The 18,387-nt window shown below is 38.0% G+C and overlaps 1 protein-coding gene across 1 annotated transcript in view; it reads left to right on the plus strand.

Annotated features, from left to right (window-relative positions):
- ADAMTS19 (ADAM metallopeptidase with thrombospondin type 1 motif 19) overlaps window positions 1-18,387 on the plus strand; it is a 248,895-nt gene that overhangs the window by 59,252 nt on the left and 171,256 nt on the right. The gene's annotated exons all lie outside the window — the stretch shown is intronic.

An 18,387-nucleotide genomic window follows, 5' to 3' on the forward strand; every position in this document is an offset into this window, starting at 1 on the left:
AAGGCAAATATAAAAAGATGAAACAGTGAGCAACAATATACTCTTTATGGGCACTCTGTGTTAGTAATTATTCGTAAATTTTTTGTTTAAAGCTATTAAAAATGAATAGTAATTCATTATTCACTAGCAATTTAATTTTAGCATCAGCAATGTTGACATTTCCCATCACAGAATACACACTAACATCTGAATATGATTTTCTGTAACAGGTCTGTTGAATTCATGATAGCATCTTATTGCTGAATTATACAAAAACTCTTCTAGTTCTGCATGATTCACGAAGGTGAAAAAAATCTATTGTAAGAACACAATTGGACTTCCACTTCCAACTGTGTAGGTGTACCTGCGATTGGACTTTTACAGTAAATAGCCATAAAACTGAAGAGTATTTATGAGACAAATGCTTTTAAGTCACTGGAGGATGAGCAGTGCAAGATTGCAACTTTGAAAGAAGGAAAATTTATTAAGGGAGCCCCACAGTCAATCCAGATTATTGCCTGGGAACAGTTTTTTGACTGGTATAGCAAGCTGGAATCTAGGTAGAGCCCAGTGGTCCTGCTGAAGGTACTGTAGATGAGGATCCTATGCAGAGAATGATGCCAAGAAGCTTGTGTGCAGATCATCTTGGAGAACTTTGCAAGACTGGTCTGAATATCCATAGATAGAAACTTTCCAAAAGCATCAGAGTCCTACAGCTATGGAGTTGAGATTGTTAAAGAACACTAGGAATTGAGTAGATTCAGGCCTTGAGAGTGGAGCGACCTTATTAGTACCTTGTCATTACTCCTGGTATTTAGCTGAAAAAACACAAAAGCTGAGCCTTCCTAGTAGGGACTTTGATCCAGAGAAATGTCTACTCCTGACCTGCCCTAACAAAGCCTGAAACCAAGCACCTGTAAGGTATTTATGGGAAATAGACTGTGGAGGTTTACAAAAGCTTGGGAATTATCTTGAGCATTAGATAGATCCTCCCTACCAAGGAATAAACTCAAACCTCCCACATTCAGAGTGACGAGCCAGTAATTGAACTGGCTCCTAAAACAAGAATCAGTTCTCTTCAGAGGAAGATAAAAGAATCCTGAATCTCTGTAACATATCTACATTGTCTGAAACATAATAAAAACTAGTGAAGCAAAGAAACATGAAAATGTGACCCATGGTGAAGGAAAAATAGTCAATAGAAACTGACCCTGAGATAGTTCAGATGTTGGATTTACTGATTAATGTAGTTGTAATTGGAATCTCAGAAGAAGAATGAGAATAGGTAAGAAAAATTATTTGGACCTACAATGGCAAAATTGTTTCCCACATTGATGGGAAAAAACCCTTTATTTTTATTATTAAAAATTTTTTTAAAACATTTATATATTATTGAGAGACAGACACAGAGTGTGAGCAGGGGAGGGGTAGAGAGAGGGGGAAACACAGAATCTGAAATAGGCTCCAGGCTCTGAGCTGTCAGCACAGAACCCGACGTGGGGCTCGAACTCACAAACTGCAAGATCATGACCTGAGCCGAAGTCGATTGCTTAACCAACTGAGCCACCCGGGCGCCCCAGGAAATAAAACCCTTTAGATATCTACCTATATCGTAGGAAAATGAGTAAAAGTCAAAGATACAAAAAATGAGTTTTGAATTGTCCAAAGAGATGCATTTCACAGGGGAAACAATGTTAACATTGATGGTTGACTTCCTGTCGGAAAAAAATGAATATACAAAACAATAAAAATGGTATCTCTAATGTATGGGGCTAGGGGCAACCCTATCAACAAAAATTCTTAATGAATTCTTAAAAGTGCTTTCTTAATCTATCAAAGGGTATCTACGCACATATACACAAAAATCTACAGTTAACAACACACTTAATGTTGAAAACCAAATATTTTCCATTAGAACTGGAAGCAAGGCAAAGATATCAATGCTTACCACTTCTATTCAGTTTTGTACTCAAGATCATAGCCAGTTTAGTAAGGTGGGAAAAAGAAAAAAACAGTTCTTCTTTTTTTTTAATGTTTATTTTTGAAAGAGAGAGAGAGATTGTGTGTGTGTGTGTGTGTGTGTGTTTGTGAGAGAGAGAGAGAGAGAGAGACAGAGAGAGAGAGAGAAACAGAGAGAGGGGGAGACACAGAATCCAGGCTCTGTGCTGTCAGCTCGATGCAGGGCTCGAACCTATGAAGTGCAAGATCTTGATCTGAGCCAAAGTTGGATGCTTAACCAACTGAGTTACCCAGGTGCCCCAAGAAACAAAAGTTCTAAATATTGTAAAGAAAAAAATAAAAAAAATATTTCTCTTCACAGATAATATACCTCAGTTCGAATAAAATTGTAAGAAATATTGCAGAAAAATTGCCAGAAGTTATAATTGGATTTTTTAAGCACATAGAATATGAAGTCAATTTATAAAAATTTTATTTAGGGGCACTGAAGTAGCTCAGTCTGTTGAGCATCTGACTCTTGATTTCGACTCAGGTCATGATCTCATGATTCAGGGGATTGAGCCCCACATTGGGCTCTGCACTGACAGCTGGGAGCCTGCTTGGGATTCTCTCTCCCTCTCTCTGCCTCTCCCCCACTCTCTCTCTCACACACACACACTCTCTCTGTCTCAAAATAAATAAATAAACTTAAAAAACAATTTTATTTATGTATAATGAAAATGTACAATTGGAATAATGTTATAGTAACTTCCAAAACCATAAAAAATATAAGAATAATTTTAAAAAATATGTGTAAAACCTCTAAAATGATATCTACAAAGCACTGAGAGAGCTGAGAGAAATTAAATATCTAAATAAAGGTTTTTATTTGTTGGAAGACTATTACTGAGATTTTCATCTTACCCACATTGAGTGAGAGTCACTATAATCTCAATGAAAGTCGGTGCCAGCTTTTTTTGTAGAAATTGGCAAGCTGATTCCAACATGTATTTGGAAAAATAAAGGACATAGAAAAATCAAAACAATTTTGTAAAAGAAGGACAAATGGGGTGGACTTAAATTATCTGATTTCAAAACTTATAAAGATTTGGTAATCAAAACAATGGGATTTTGGCAGAAACTTCGCAGGATAGATGAATGAAACAGAATAAAGAATCTCGAAATATACCCATATATATATGGTCAACTGACTCTCAAAAACCCACCAGTATTACTGAGTGACGGGAAGATAGTCTATTAATGAAATGGCTCTACAACATCTGGATATCCATGTGAAAAAAATGAATTTCAACCCTGCTTTACACCTTGTGTGATGTTAATTCATAATGGAGCATAGAAAGCTACGTGATATAGCTACAGCTGTCAAACTCTTAGTCAAAAAACAGAAGATCTACATGACTATAGGGAGGGTAATGATTTCTTGGATAGAATATAAGAAAAGCACTAATCAAAAGTTCTTGAAAATAATCGTTTGGACTTCTTCAAAATTTAAATCATCTCATGTGCAAAATACATTGATATGAAAATGGAAAGGCAATCCCCAGATTGGAGAAAATAGTGGCAATACATCTGTCTACCAAACTATTTGTATTTGAAATATGTGTGTGTATATGCATATATAGTATATAACATACAAAACTTCAAACTTCAAAACTCAGTAAGAGGGATGATCAAATAGAAATGACCTGTATTTGTCCAGTGCTAGCTGGTGATCTTCAATTGCCTAAATGACCTCTTTGAGTTTCATCATTAATGAGGCTAGTAGTAAAGGGTAGAGAATATAAGACATCTTGTATAACATCAGGCCTACAGTGAAGGTTCAATAATTTTATTCCAAACAAATACTTGTGTAAGATCCTGTGTAAGCTTGTATTCATGTGGCACCCTACTATCAGAAATACCATTTGTGGTACTATTATATTGTCATTGTTTTTGTATTTATAGTTTTGTCAGCCCTTATTTAGGGCTGACATCTTCCTTATTTAGGAAAGTCATCTTCCTTATTTAGGAAATTATAATTTCGTAACATTGGGTGTCAACTACACTCAAAAAAAAAATTAGAATTATAATTTCATCCCATGTTAGGGGCGCCTGGGTGGCTCAGTCGGTTGAACGTCTGACTTTGGGTCAGGTCATGATCTCGCAGTTTATGAGTTCGAATCCCACATTGGACTCTGTGCTGACAGCTCACAGCCTGGAGCCTGCTTCGGATTCTGTGTCTCCCTCTCCCTCTCTGCCTCTTCCCCGCTCGTGCTCTCTTACTTTCAAAAATAAATAAACATTAAAAAAATAATAATTTCATCCCACATTATCTTAGACACATTTAAGAACCCTCTGTTAGTGCTGAAGATACGCTGGAGTGCTTTTATTTTGTCTTCTCTTACATTGCTAGGGAAAGTTAGTGACAAGGGAGGCAATGATGAACAATGGTTAGTTAAGAATGTGGCTTTTAAGAATTTATAATATTAGAATAAAATATAGCACACAACAAATTCCTTTTTCAGGGTTTTGAAGAGAAAAATGAAATTGGAAATGAGGAATGAAATCGTCACACTATTGGTGGGGTGAGACAAAACTTGCATAGGGAGTATGATCCCAGTACTACCCGTATATTTATACATATTAGTTGTATACAGTGAATTTAGTTATGCAAATGCATGGAAATAAAAATGGAGAAATATACTTTAAAATGTTGGGGCGCCTGGGTGGCGCAGTCGGTTAAGCGTCCGACTTCAGCCAGGTCACGATCTCGCGGTCCGTGAGTTCGAGCCCCGCGTCAGGCTCTGGGCTGATGGCTCAGAGCCTGGAGCCTGTTTCCGATTCTGTGTCTCCCTCTCTCTCTGCCCCTCCCCCGTTCATGCTCTGTCTCTCTCTGTCCCAAAAATAAATAAACGAAAAAAAAAATTAAAAAAAAAAATGTTAACTGTAAGTACTACTCCTAGATAGTGGGATTGTAGGCTAATGTTTTAACTTTATTCTTGTATTTTTCAAATTTCTGTAAGAAATACATTACATTTTAGTGGGAAAAATATGAATTAGTAATCAAATTATGAGTATCCTCCTCTTTAGTCTCAGAAGTAGTATTTCAAACACCTAACAACCGTGAGAAGGATGACAGATTTCATTAGCTGACAATTGTGTAAAAACCACTGTCTAAACAGAATTTCTGCTCCAGACCCAAAGAAAAGCCTTTTTTTGTGGGGTGAAATTTGCTATGGTTTTGCTGATCCACTTCATGTTTTATGGGGCAAAAAAATCTTTGTACACCTTTCATCCCTTTAGTAGAAATGTTGTCTTCGCTTTTTTGTACTATTATAGGTAGGACTTAGAATAGGACCAAGTAGATTTTTTTAAAATCACAACAGGAATAAAAAAAGAAATAAAACAGAAATAGCAAAATTGGTGATTGAAAATAGGAAAAAAAAACTATCAAAGTATATAGACACATAAAATATTAATAGATACTGACAAGTAATGCTACCTTTACCTCCCGGTGGGGCTAAGATTTATTTGGAGGATTCCTGTTTCTCCATATCACTTCTTATCAGTGCCATAACAATGAAAATCAGTGCACTAGAGGGAATGTTATTTCTAAGTGACCTAGCACCATTTGATTAGTAAAGTCTAAATGAAAGGTTTGAGTAATTGAGGTAGAAGTATCCCTTTTACACTAAGTATCCCTTAGTGTAAACATGAAGGTGATCAGATCTTTAGCTTCATGTGGAAGTTGTGAAAGATAAAATAAAAATTTAAATCTCTGTGCATTCCATGGTGGATTCCATCCACATGGGACAAGTTGACTGACCAACTTCCACAATATTCTCCCCTTAGATTATTAAGCAGTATGTTATATGAACATAGTAGTAGGAAGGAGTTTTAGATAGCTATTAATTTTGGTTTCAACTAAACAATGTTTTTATAAATTCAAACCTATCTGCAGTAATATATTTGTTAAATTGTTCTGTGATACTGAAATAAATAATTTAAAGCTGACTCAGTGGTTGTAGGCTCACAGTTACAAAAACACAAAGCATGGCCTCCCGGCTGTCAACTCTATGATTTCTCCACGTAATTTTCACATTTCTCTTTGAAATCATGCAGAAGACATAAGTTTCTCTTGAAAATGCTCTTAAATTTACAATACAATTTAATTACTGATAACTTTGCCTTTCATATTTATGAAGATGTTTTTGGTTTATGTACAGTACTTTTGAAAGTTAGTTTTAAACTAACATCATTGGCAAGTAAGATAGGAAATTTAATAAAGTATACAAATGGCAGAAATATATTAATTTAATACAACTCATAGAATAATTTTTGAGTGAATCATTTATAGGTATATCCCAGGACACTACAAAACTCGACAATGAGACTTATTCTCAAATGCATCTTCATTCTTGGAAATTAAAGGCTACATTTCATTTTTTTTCAATATATATCAGAACTTCAGCAGAATTTATTGGCCTTCCCACTTGCCAGACTCTAACAGTATCATTTCCATAAACTCATATTATGAAACCCTGTGATGCAGGCTTCAAGCGCACTGAGCCAACATGAGCCAAAGATGAGAGAATTTGAATCCACGTGACCATTGATCTAGGCAGCAAACAAATCAATTTCCCCCATCACCTCCCCCGAAATTTTGAATATTATGAAGTTAAGAATACATTATTTGGGCCTTCTTGAAAAGAAGTAGACAGTGGAAGAATTGAAGATTAAGAATTCTAATCTGATCTGAGGTTTTTAAATCTTGCTCACAATTTATTTTTTAATTGTACTGAGAAGTCCTTCCAGGGCTTTTGGAGAAAAGAGCTTGCATTTTTAAAAAAATAATTTGTTTTATTCATGTGTTTGCTGAGTAGAAATTGGCTGTGTGAAGGACTCCAAGTGCCCTTGAAAATAAGCAGTGCATTTGTCATAGTTTTATCGTCTTGTTTAGTTACAGATGAAGTCCCTTGTTTCACATTATGCAAATCAAATAGTTCTGTTGCAGCCTCTTGCATTATGATATGATGTACTGTACATTTAGCAAAAGCACATAAAATCCCTTTCCCTCTACATCTGAATATACTTTACCCTCTGTGATTCTTGGCCCTAAGGTGAAGATTTTGCTTTTATGTGATTCTTTAATTTTCTGCATTACCATATTATTCAGTATCATCTGTTGTGGGTGTTTCTCTCTCCATTTGTTTGCTGGCAAAGGCAACTGTAAAATAGAACTATCCATTATTTAATACAATTCCCCAGGCTTCTTCCTCACTGATCCCGGGGCCCTTATCACATTACAGAAATGATTGTGTGTCGTCCTCTTCTTTGACTTCAGAGTAAAAGCCTTTTTTACTTTGTATTCTTCCCCTTTACCCACTGCTTGGCATCGAAGAGGCACCTAATGAATCCAGCAGCCTCCGGTTGTGCAGGTTGTACACCGCACAACAGTAGAGGGAGATTTTTACATTGTTGTGTACATAAATGTATCCCTAGAATTAAGCAATACACACTCTATACAACCAGGCATGGTATCCCTGTGATAAATTTGATTTTTGTATCTTCTGATGCAGAAAAGGGCTAAGTATATACTTGTAACAAAAAAGTCAGCGAAACTTTTCCATTCCTCTTTATCAGTAATTATATTCAGAATCTGAATGTATTCTACTGCCAAAGAATTATATTTTCCCAAATCATTTGTTGTTAGTTTTGAGCCACAGAGACTAACTTTACCCAAGTTAAGCACCAAAAGAGGTGTCTCTCTGGAATTCTTCGGTAGATGGAGAAAATTCTATGTGGTACTTAGCATCAGAGGAAGAATTGAGAAATTAGACATTAAGAAAGACAGTGAAGAAGGAAACTAGAAATGTCAACCACTAGGTTTGGATGATTCAGGGCCATTCATATTTTCTTACTGTATTATTTATTCGCTTTAGATCCTCTGAAAAAGTGGCTTTGGGTCAGGATAGAGTGGGGAGGCAAATTCTGTGATTAGAAGCCAGTGACTAGAAAATATGATACATTTGAAGGTGGTTTCTCAGGGGAATGATGCTGGGGGTTAGGGGATAGTTAGGGTCTGCCTCAGTGGCTGTCAAGGAATCACTTAGATTTTCAAAATGTTCGATTATAACCCTGGGAATAAGTGTTCCAGTGAATGTTTTGTTTGTATTTCTAAAGTTTTCAGTTTTGATCTTGAATATTGAAAATGTTGAAAGGATGCTATTCACTAGTTTAATTTAGAAGTTTAGCATATGGTAGTTCAAATGATTAATGGGATAAAAGATAAAATTTAAGTGTGTCTTCCTTCATTTACTTAGAGTTGCCTTTCTAATTGAGGCATGTATTAAAAAAATTTTTTTTACAAAAACAAAGTGAAACTATTAAGATACTCAATGCTGATGGACAATCTGCTTATTTAGTTCAGTAAAATTTTCTTTGCTATTTACTTTCTAATAATTAACAGAAATTGACCTACTTTACAACATTAATTCGGTTGGAAAGCACACATATGTTAAGGCAGGTGCAAGTAATATTGATAAGATTGTATCTTCTACGTAAAAAGAGAAAAGATGATTTGTACAGTGAATATTAATCTATCAAGTGATAGCAGCCAGCTTTCAGTTGTCCAGGATGGATTAACTAGTTTTTAGATTTATCAGAATAAAAAATAATAGTTTATTTCAGAAACAAAATTAATTAGTGACAACATGTTGTACTGTTCCTGTTGTTTGGAAATACACAGTTATCAGTAGGTAGCAACTGTAATGTTGCACTGTGTCTATTGCATTCGGGGTATGATTGACTCCCCTGCAGCCAGATGAGAGGTCTCTAGAGTAGGTGTCTCTAGAGCAAAGATGTCTCTGATAGGCAGTCTAAAAGTAGGAGCAGAGGAAAACATGGCTGCTAAAACAAACCAAAGCCAAATATTTAAGGGTAGAATTAATTAGCAAGGAAAGGAAAAGGAAAGCATAAGGTGCACGAGGGTCTGAGTTTCTGCCTTTCTTGAATCCTGGTGAAGTATTGGAAAAGTGTTCTTAGCTGAGAGACCCACAGGAATAACAAATCTTCAAGTGATTCTTTGTGCAGAAATTCGTGAGATTGGCAGTCATTCCTGTATTATTTTTGTTGTACATAACTGCAGAATGGTAAACATATTCCTAAATCCTGAGTATTACTTAAATATATCAAGTTTATATTAAGTCAGTTATGTGACTTGTGTTGAAATAGATTATTTAAGGTTATGTTTATCTTCTTTTATTTAAAATTTTTTTTAACATTTATTCATTTTTTGTGAGAGACAAAACATGAGTGGGGGAGGGGCAGAGAGAGAGGGAGACACAGAATCCAAAGCAGGCTCCAGGCTCTGAGCTGTCAGCACAGAGCCCAATGCGGGGCTCGAACTCATGGACCATAAGATCATGACCTGAGCTGAAGTTGAACACTCAACTGACTGAGCCACCCTGGTGCCCCATGTTTTGTCTTCTTTATTGCAACTCTACTTTTGTCTACTTTATTCTAGTAATCAAGGATTGATTCTATATGGAAATCATGTCTGTCAGATATTTGCCAGGAGGAATAGTAAAAAATTATAATGATTAATTGTTGATAGTAAGTTACATCATTCCATAGTTCATTCATATCCATGGCTATCCACACATACCGTTTTTTCCTCCAATCTTATGGAAAGGAAGTAGCAATATTGTAACAATTACTAATGTTTACAATAATTCATAATTCACACATTCCCCACTTGTAGAAAGGTATCTTTGAAAAAAAAGTTTATTATCAATTGAGGTCCATGTGAACATCTCACTGAGGCAGTTATACAGTCTTTCCATAGTTTGGTAAAAGAAACTGCATGATATAAAGTGTGATAATAGAATAAGTCTATATGGCTTGATTCTATGTACATTACGATCTAATCAGGTTAACAATACATATATGTTTCTCTATTCTAATTTCTATATGTTAGGTCACAAATTATATTCCATTCCTTTAATTATGTGATAATCTGGCTAGATAATCATGAGATGTTCCCATTATAGACATCTTGGAATTGTAGAAAAAATAGAATAAAAATCCTTTTATACATACAGATGAGCCAAAAAATTAAAGGCTGTGGCAAAAACAAATACATAAACACACACACACACACACACACACACACACAAAAGCAAAACACAAAAGAGAGCTTTTGAGGTAAAGTGATAGTTTCCCTGGGAGGAGTTTATTGGACCTAAACCTCTGGGTTCTTGGATTTAACTCCCAGACGAAGAGAATACTTTGAGGCTTTGCGAGTGTGGCAGTGGAGCTGAAATGATTGCATATAGGCCAGAACCCTTAGATAACTACACCTTTGACTAAAGTATGATCTGGTAGAAGCTCAGCAAAAGAGCACAGGCTGTCGACAAGAAGCATTCCAGCTCAGCCATGACCGCAAGTTAGGAAGAAACCAGCTCCTCTGGGGATTTGGTACCACAAATATGATTTCCACATTGAAACCCTTGTTGAAAACATGCACAACACTACTCTGAAGGGGCCCTTTCTTGACTTACACCGCACAAGGCTACTGCAAATAGAGTGCAACTAAATTAGTTCACCATAGAATTTCAAAACACAAAATGCCATGGGGTGCCTGGATGGCTCAGGTGGTTAAGTGTTCGACTTCAGCTCAGGTCATGATCTCATGGTTCATGAGTTTGAGCCCTGTGTCAGGCTCTGTGATGACAGCTCAGAGCCTGGAGCCTGCTTTGTATTCTGTGTCTCCCTCTGTCTCTGCCCCTCCCCTGCTCATGTTCTGTCTGTCTGTCTCTCTCTCTCAAAAATGAATAAATATTAAACACAAATAACAACAACAACACAAAATGACAGCATCTTTCATGATAAGAGCCAGGAGTCCCAGTAAAGACTAATTTAAAAAGCTGGGATTAAAAAAAAAAAAAAAAAAACACACAAAAAAAAACCTGTTCCCAGGATTAAAAACACCAAAAAAATCAAAATGTGAGAATAAATTGTTTGAGGGGGAAAAAGTTGATTTGAAAATTGAGGAAAATAAAACAACTATAAAAGAAAGGTACTTATACTTAAAATCTCACTATCTGAGTTGAAGAGCAGATTAGATACAGCTGAAGAGAGTACTAGTGGATTGGATGATATATCTGTGGGATGTTTCCAAAAGGCTGCCTCGAGTGGTTAACAGATGGAATTACAAAAGAGTTCTTGAGAGTTACAGACATTAAATGAAAAGAACAAAAATACATTTAAAGACCTAAAGGTATTCTAGCATAATAGAGATAATGTGAGAGGAATACCTACATAGATAATGCTAAGAATTTTTATGTGTCATAGGATCTTCAAATTGGAAAACACCAAGGACCAAAGAAGATAAATAAAATCAAAATCAGTACCTAGAAACATCTAGGTGAGACTGCACATCTACAGAGACATAAAGAAATCCAAAAATTAACCAAAAACCATGTTATATGCCAATCATATCTCAATAAAATTTAACCAGAAACCAAATGCATGCTGACTTCTATTCTGTATTTATGAATACTAGAAATACATGAAATAATATTTTTCATGTGCTGAATTCTGTAAAGTTAACTTAAAATTCTGCACTTAGACACTGTTCCATTATGAATAAATACACAGGAAACAAAGTCTGGAACAGTTTATTATTCATAGATCCTCACCGAAGGAGATACTGAACAATGTACTTGCAGAATAACAAGCTCTCTAGAAAGTAATGATACAAGATATTATTGAGAAAATAAACTGATAAATACAGGGGCAAATCTAAATAAGCATTAATGGTGTAGCCGATCTAACTTGTGATTTTAAAAATTGAGATAGAGATTGGAGGGAAGATGGCGGCGTAGGAGGACGCTGGGCTCACCGCGCGTCCTGCTGATCACTTAGATTCCACCTACACCTGCCTAAATAACCCAGAAAACAGCCAGAGGATTAGCAGAACGGAGTCGCCAGACCCAAGCGCAGACGAGAGGCCCACGGAAGAGGGTAGGAAGGGCGGCGAGGCGGTGCGCGCTCCACGGACTGGCGGGAGGGAGCCGGGGCGGAGGGGCGGCTCGCCGGCCAAGCAGAGCCCCCGAGTCCGGCTTGCAAAAGCGGAGGGGCCTGACGGACTGTGTTCCGACAGCAAGCGCGACTTAGCGTCTGGGAGGTCATAAGTTAACAGCTCTGCTCAGAAAGCAGGAAGGCTGGAGGACAAAGGGAGGGAGAGCTGCTGAGCCCCCGGACGACAGAGCTCAGTTTGGTGGGGAACAAAGGCGCTCGCCAGCGCCATCTCCCCCGCCCATCCCCCAGCCAAAATCCCAAAGGGAACCGGTTCCTGCCAGGGAAATTGCTCGCTCAGCGCAAACACGCAACTCTGTGCTTCTGCGGAGCCAAACCTCCGGCAGCGGATCTGACTCCCTCCGGCTGCCACAGGGCCCCTCCTGAAGTGGATCACCTAAGGAGAAGCGAGCTAAGCCTGCCCCCCTGCCGCTGTGCACCTTGCCTACCCACCCCAGCTAATACGCCAGATCCCCAGCATCACAAGCCTGGCAGTGTGCAAGTAGCCCAGACGGGCCACACCACCCAACAGTGAATCCCGCCCCTAGGAGAGGGGAAGAGAAGGCACACACCAGTCTGACTGTGGCCCCAGCGGTGGGCTGGGGGCAGACATCAGGTCGGACTGCGGCCCCGCCCACCAACTCCAGTTATACACCACAGCACAGGGGAAGTGCCCTGCGGGCCCTCACCACACCAGGGACTATCCAAAATGACCAAGCGGAAGAATTCCCCTCAGAAGAATCTCCAGGAAATAACAACAGCTAATGAGCTGATCAAAAAGGATTTAAATAATATAACAGAAAGTGAATTTAGAATAATAGTCATAAAATTAATCGCTGGGCTGGAAAACAGTATACAGGACAGCAGAGAATCTCTTGCTACAGAGATCAAGGGACTAAGGAGCAGTCACGAGGAGCTGAAAAACGCTTTAAATGAAATGCAAAACAAAATGCAAACCACCACGGCTCGGATGGAAGAGGCAGAGGAGAGAATAGGTGAACTAGAAGATAACGTTATGGAAAAAGAGGAAGCTGAGAAAAAGAGAGATAAAAAAATCCAGGAGTACGAGGGGAAAATTAGAGAACTAAGTGATACACTAAAAAGAAATAATATACGCATAATTGGTATCCCAGAGGAGGAAGAGAGAGGGAAAGGTGCTGAAGGGGTACTTGAAGAAATAATAGCTGAGAACTTCCCTGAACTGGGGAAGGAAAAAGGCATTGAAATCCAAGAGGCACAGAGAACTCCCTTCAGACGTAACTTGAATCGATCTTCTGCACGACATATCATAGTGAAACTGGCAAAATACAAGGATAAAGAGAAAATTCTGAAAGCAGCAAGGGGTAAACGTGCCCTCACATATAAAGGGAGACCTATAAGATTCGTGACTGATCTCTCTTTTGAAACTTGGCAGGCCAGAAAGAATTGGCACGAGATTTTCAGGGTGCTAGACAGCAAAAATATGCAGCCAAGAATCCTTTATCCAGCAAGTCTGTCATTTAGAATAGAAGGAGAGATAAAGGTCTTCCCAAACAAACAAAAACTGAAGGAATTTGTCACCACTAAACCAGCCCTACAAGAGATCCTAAGGGGGACCCTGTGAGACAAAGTACCAGAGACATCACTACAAGCATAAGACATACAGACATCACAATGACTCTAAACCCATATCTTTCTATAATAACACTGAATGTAAATGGATTAAATGCGCCAACCAAAAGACATAGGGTATCAGAATGGATAAAAAAACAAGACCCATCTATTTGCTGTCTACAAGAGACTCATTTTAGACCTGAGGACACCTTTAGATTCAGAGTGAGGGGATGGAGAACTATTTATCATGCTACTGGAAGCCAGAAGAAAGCTGGAGTAGCCATACTTATATCAGACAAACTAGACTTTAAATTAAAGGCTGTAACAAGAGATGAAGAAGGACATTATATAATAGTTACAGGGTCTATCCATCAGGAAGAGCTAACAATTATAAATGTCTATGCGCCGAATACCGGAGCCCCCAAGTATATAAAACAATTAGTCATAAACAGAAGCAACCTTATTGATAAGAATGTGGTAATTGCAGGGGACTTTAACACCCCACTTACAGAAATGGATAGATCATCTAGACACAGAATCAATACAGAAACAAGGGCCCTGAATGAGACATTGGATCAGATGGACTTGACAGATATATTTAGAACTCTGCATCCCAAAGCAACAGAATATACTTTCTTCTCGAGTGCACATGGAACATTCTCCAAGATAGATCATATACTGGGTCACAAAACAGCCCTTCATAAGTTTACAAGAATTGAAATTATACCATGCATACTTTCAGACCACAATGCTATGAAGCTTGAAATCAACCACAGGAAAAAGTCGGGAAAACCTCCAAAAGCATGGAGGTTAAAGAACACCCTACTAACGAATGAGTGGGTCAACCAGGCAATTAGAGAAGAAATCAAAAAATATATGCAAACAAACGAAAATGAAAATACAACAATCCAAACGCTTTGGGACGCAGCGAAGGCAGTCCTGAGAGGAAAATACATTGCAATCCAGGCCTATCTCAAGAAACAAGAAAAAGCCCAAATACAAAATCTAACAGCACACCTAAAGGAAATAGAAGCAGAACAGCAAAGACAGCCTAAACCCAGCAGAAGAAGAGAAATAATAAAGATCAGAGCAGAAATAAACAATATAGAATCTAAAAAAACTGTAGAGCAGATCAACGAAACCAAGAGTTGGTTTTTTGAAAAAATAAACAAAATTGACAAACCTCTAGCCAGGCTTCTCAAAAAGAAAAGGGAGATGACCCAAATAGATAAAATCATGAATGAAAATGGAATTATTACAACTAATCCCTCAGAGATACAAACAATTATCAGGGAATACTATGAAAAATTATATGCCAACAAATTGGACAACCTGGAAGAAATGGACAAATTCCTGAACACCCACACTCTTCCAAAACTCAATCAGGAGGAAAGAGAAAGCTTGAACAGACCCATAACTAGCAAAGAAATTGAATCGGTTATCAAAAATCTCCCAACAAATAAGAGTCCAGGACCAGATGGCTTCCCAGGGGAGTTCTACCAGACGTTTAAAGCAGAGATAATACCTATCCTTCTCAAGCTATTCCAAGAAATAGAAAGGGAAGGAAAACTTCCAGACTCATTCTATGAAGCCAGTATTACTTTGATTCCTAAACCAGACAGAGACCCAGTAAAAAAAGAGAACTACAGGCCAATATCCCTGATGAATATGGATGCAAAAATTCTCAATAAGATACTAGCAACTCGAATTCAACAGCATATAAAAAGAATTATTCACCATGATCAAGTGGGATTCATTCCTGGGATGCAGGGCTGGTTCAACATTCGCAAATCAATCAACGTGATACATCACATTAACAAAAAAAAAGAGAAGAACCATATGATCCTGTCAATCGATGCAGAAAAGGCCTTTGACAAAATCCAGCACCCTTTCTTAATAAAAACCCTTGAGAAAGTCGGGATAGAAGGAACATACTTAAAGATCATAAAAGCCATTTATGAAAAGCCCACAGCTAACATCATCCTCAACAGGGAAAAACTGAGAGCTTTTTCCCTGAGATCAGGAACACGACAGGGATGCCCACTCTCACCGCTGTTGTTTAACATAGTGCTGGAAGTTCTAGCATCAGCAATCAGACAACGAAAGGAAATCAAAGGCATCAAAATTGGCAAAGATGAAGTCAAGCTTTCGCTTTTTGCAGATGACATGATATTATACATGGAAAATCCTATAGACTCCACCAAAAGTCTGCTAGAACTGATACATGAATTCAGCAAAGTTGCAGGATACAAAATCAATGTACAGAAATCAGTTGCATTCTTATACACTAACAATGAAGCAACAGAAAGACAAATAAAGAAACTGATCCCATTCACAATTGCACCAAGAAGCATAAAATACCTAGGAATAAATCTAACCAAAGATGTAAAGGATCTGTATGCTGAAAACTATAGAAAGCTTATGAAGGTAATTGAAGAAGATTTAAAGAAATGGAAAGACATTCCCTGCTCATGGATTGGAAAAATAAATATTGTCAAAATGTCAATACTACCCAAAGCTATCTACACATTCAATGCAATCCCAATCAAAATTGCACCAGCATTCTTCTCGAAACTAGAACAAGCAATCCTAAAATTCATATGGAATCACAAAAGGCCCCGAATAGCCAAAGGAATTTTGAAGAAGAAGACCAAAGCAGGAGGCATCACAATCCCAGACTTCAGCCTCTACTACAAAGCTGTCATCATCAAGACAGCATGGTATTGTCACAAAAACAGACACACAGACCAATGGAATAGAATAGAAACCCCAGAACTAGACCCACAAACGTATGGCCAACTCATCTTTGACAAAGCAGGAAAGAACATCCAATGGAAAAAAGACAGCCTCTTTAACAAATGGTGCTGGGAGAACTGGACAGCAACATGCAGAAGGTTGAAACTAGACCACTTTCTCACACCATTTACAAAAATAAACTCAAAATGGATAAAGGACCTCAATGTGAGACAGGAAACCATCAGAACCTTAGAGGAGAAAGCAGGAAAAGACCTCTCTGACCTCAGCCGTAGCAATCTCTTACTCGACACATCCTCAAAGGCAAGGGAATTAAAAGCAAAAGTGAATTACTGGGACCTTATGAAGATAAAAAGCTTCTGCACAGCAAAGGAAACAACCAACGAAACTAAAAGGCAACCAACGGAATGGGAAAAGATATTTGCAAATGACATATCGGACAAAGGGCTAGTATCTAAAATCTATAAAGAGCTCACCAAACTCCACACACGAAAAACAAATAACCCAGTGAAGAAATGGGCAGAAAACATGAATAGACACTTCTCTAAAGAAGACATCCAGATGGCCAACAGGCACATGAAAAGATGTTCAGCGTCGCTCCTTATCAGGGAAATACAAATCAAAACCACACTCAGGTATCACCTCACGCCAGTCAGAGTGGCCAAAATGAACCAATCAGGAGACTATAGATGCTGGAGAGGATGTGGAGAAACGGGAACCCTCTTGCACTGTTGGTGGGAATGCAAATTGGTGCAGCCGCTCTGGAAAGCAGTGTGGAGGTTCCTCAGAAAATTAAAAATAGACCTACCCTATGACCCAGCAATAGCACTGCTAGGAATTTACCCAAGGGATACAGGAGTACTGATGCATAGGGGCACTTGTACCCCAATGTTCATAGCAGCACTCTCAACAATAGCCAAATTATGGAAAGAGCCTAAATGTCCATCAACTGATGAATGGATAAAGAAATTGTGGTTTATATACACAATGGAATACTACGTGGCAATGAGAAAAAATGAAATATGGCCTTTTGTAGCAACGTGGATGGAACTGGAGAGTGTAATGCTAAGTGAAATAAGCCATAAAGAGAAAGACAGATACCATATGGTTTCACTCTTATGTGGATCCTGAGAAACTCAACAGGAACCCATGGGGGAGGGGAAGGAAAAAAAAAAAAAAAGGACGTTAGAGTGGGAGAGAGCCAAAGCATAAGAGACTGTTAAAAACTGAGAACAAACTGAGGGTTGATGGGGGGTGGGAGGGAGGGGCGGGTGGGTGATGGGTATTGAGGAGGGCACCTTTTGGGATGAGCACTGGGTGTTGTATGGAAACCAATATGTCAATAAATTTCATATACATTAAAATAAATAAATAAATAAATAAATAAAATTTCAAAAAATAAAAAATAAAAAAAAATAAAAATTGAGATAGAATTATAATATCAGATAAAAATAATATGAAAGATTGAAGGGAACAGTTGAATTAAAAGCATTATTATGTCCTTTTTTCAGGAGGACACTGAAGATAATGTTTAACTGTAGAAATTTCAATTGAATGTGGCACATAGAATAATGTCTGTGCTCTAATCCACAGACCGTGTGACTATGTTATCTTATATGGCAACAGGACTTTGCAGATGTGATTATGTTAAGGATTTTGAGATTGGGAGATTATCCTGGATTATCTAGGGGAGGCTAGGGCAATCACAAGTTATAGGGAAAGAGGGAGGCAAGAGAGTCAGAGAAAGAGATGTTAGGATGGTAGTGATGAAGTGATGCCATTGCCAGATTTGAAGATAGAAGGGAATTGTGAGTCAAGAAATACAGGCAGTCTGTAGAAGCTAGAAAAGGCAAGGAAACATAATCTCACTTAGGGATTCCAGAAGGAACACAGTATTGCCTCTACTTTTTTTTTTTTTTCAACGTTTATTTATTTTTGGGACAGAGAGAGACAGAGCATGAACGGGGGAGGGGCAGAGAGAGAGGGAGACACAGAATCGGAAGCAGGCTCCAGGCTCTGAGCCATCAGCCCAGAGCCTGACGC

Source organism: Lynx rufus, unplaced genomic scaffold, assembly GCF_022079265.1.
Source record: "Lynx rufus isolate CCGP_SWC_20201006 ecotype Redwood Valley unplaced genomic scaffold, mLynRuf1.p SCAF_1, whole genome shotgun sequence".
Classification (NCBI taxonomy): Eukaryota; Metazoa; Chordata; class Mammalia; order Carnivora; family Felidae; genus Lynx; species Lynx rufus.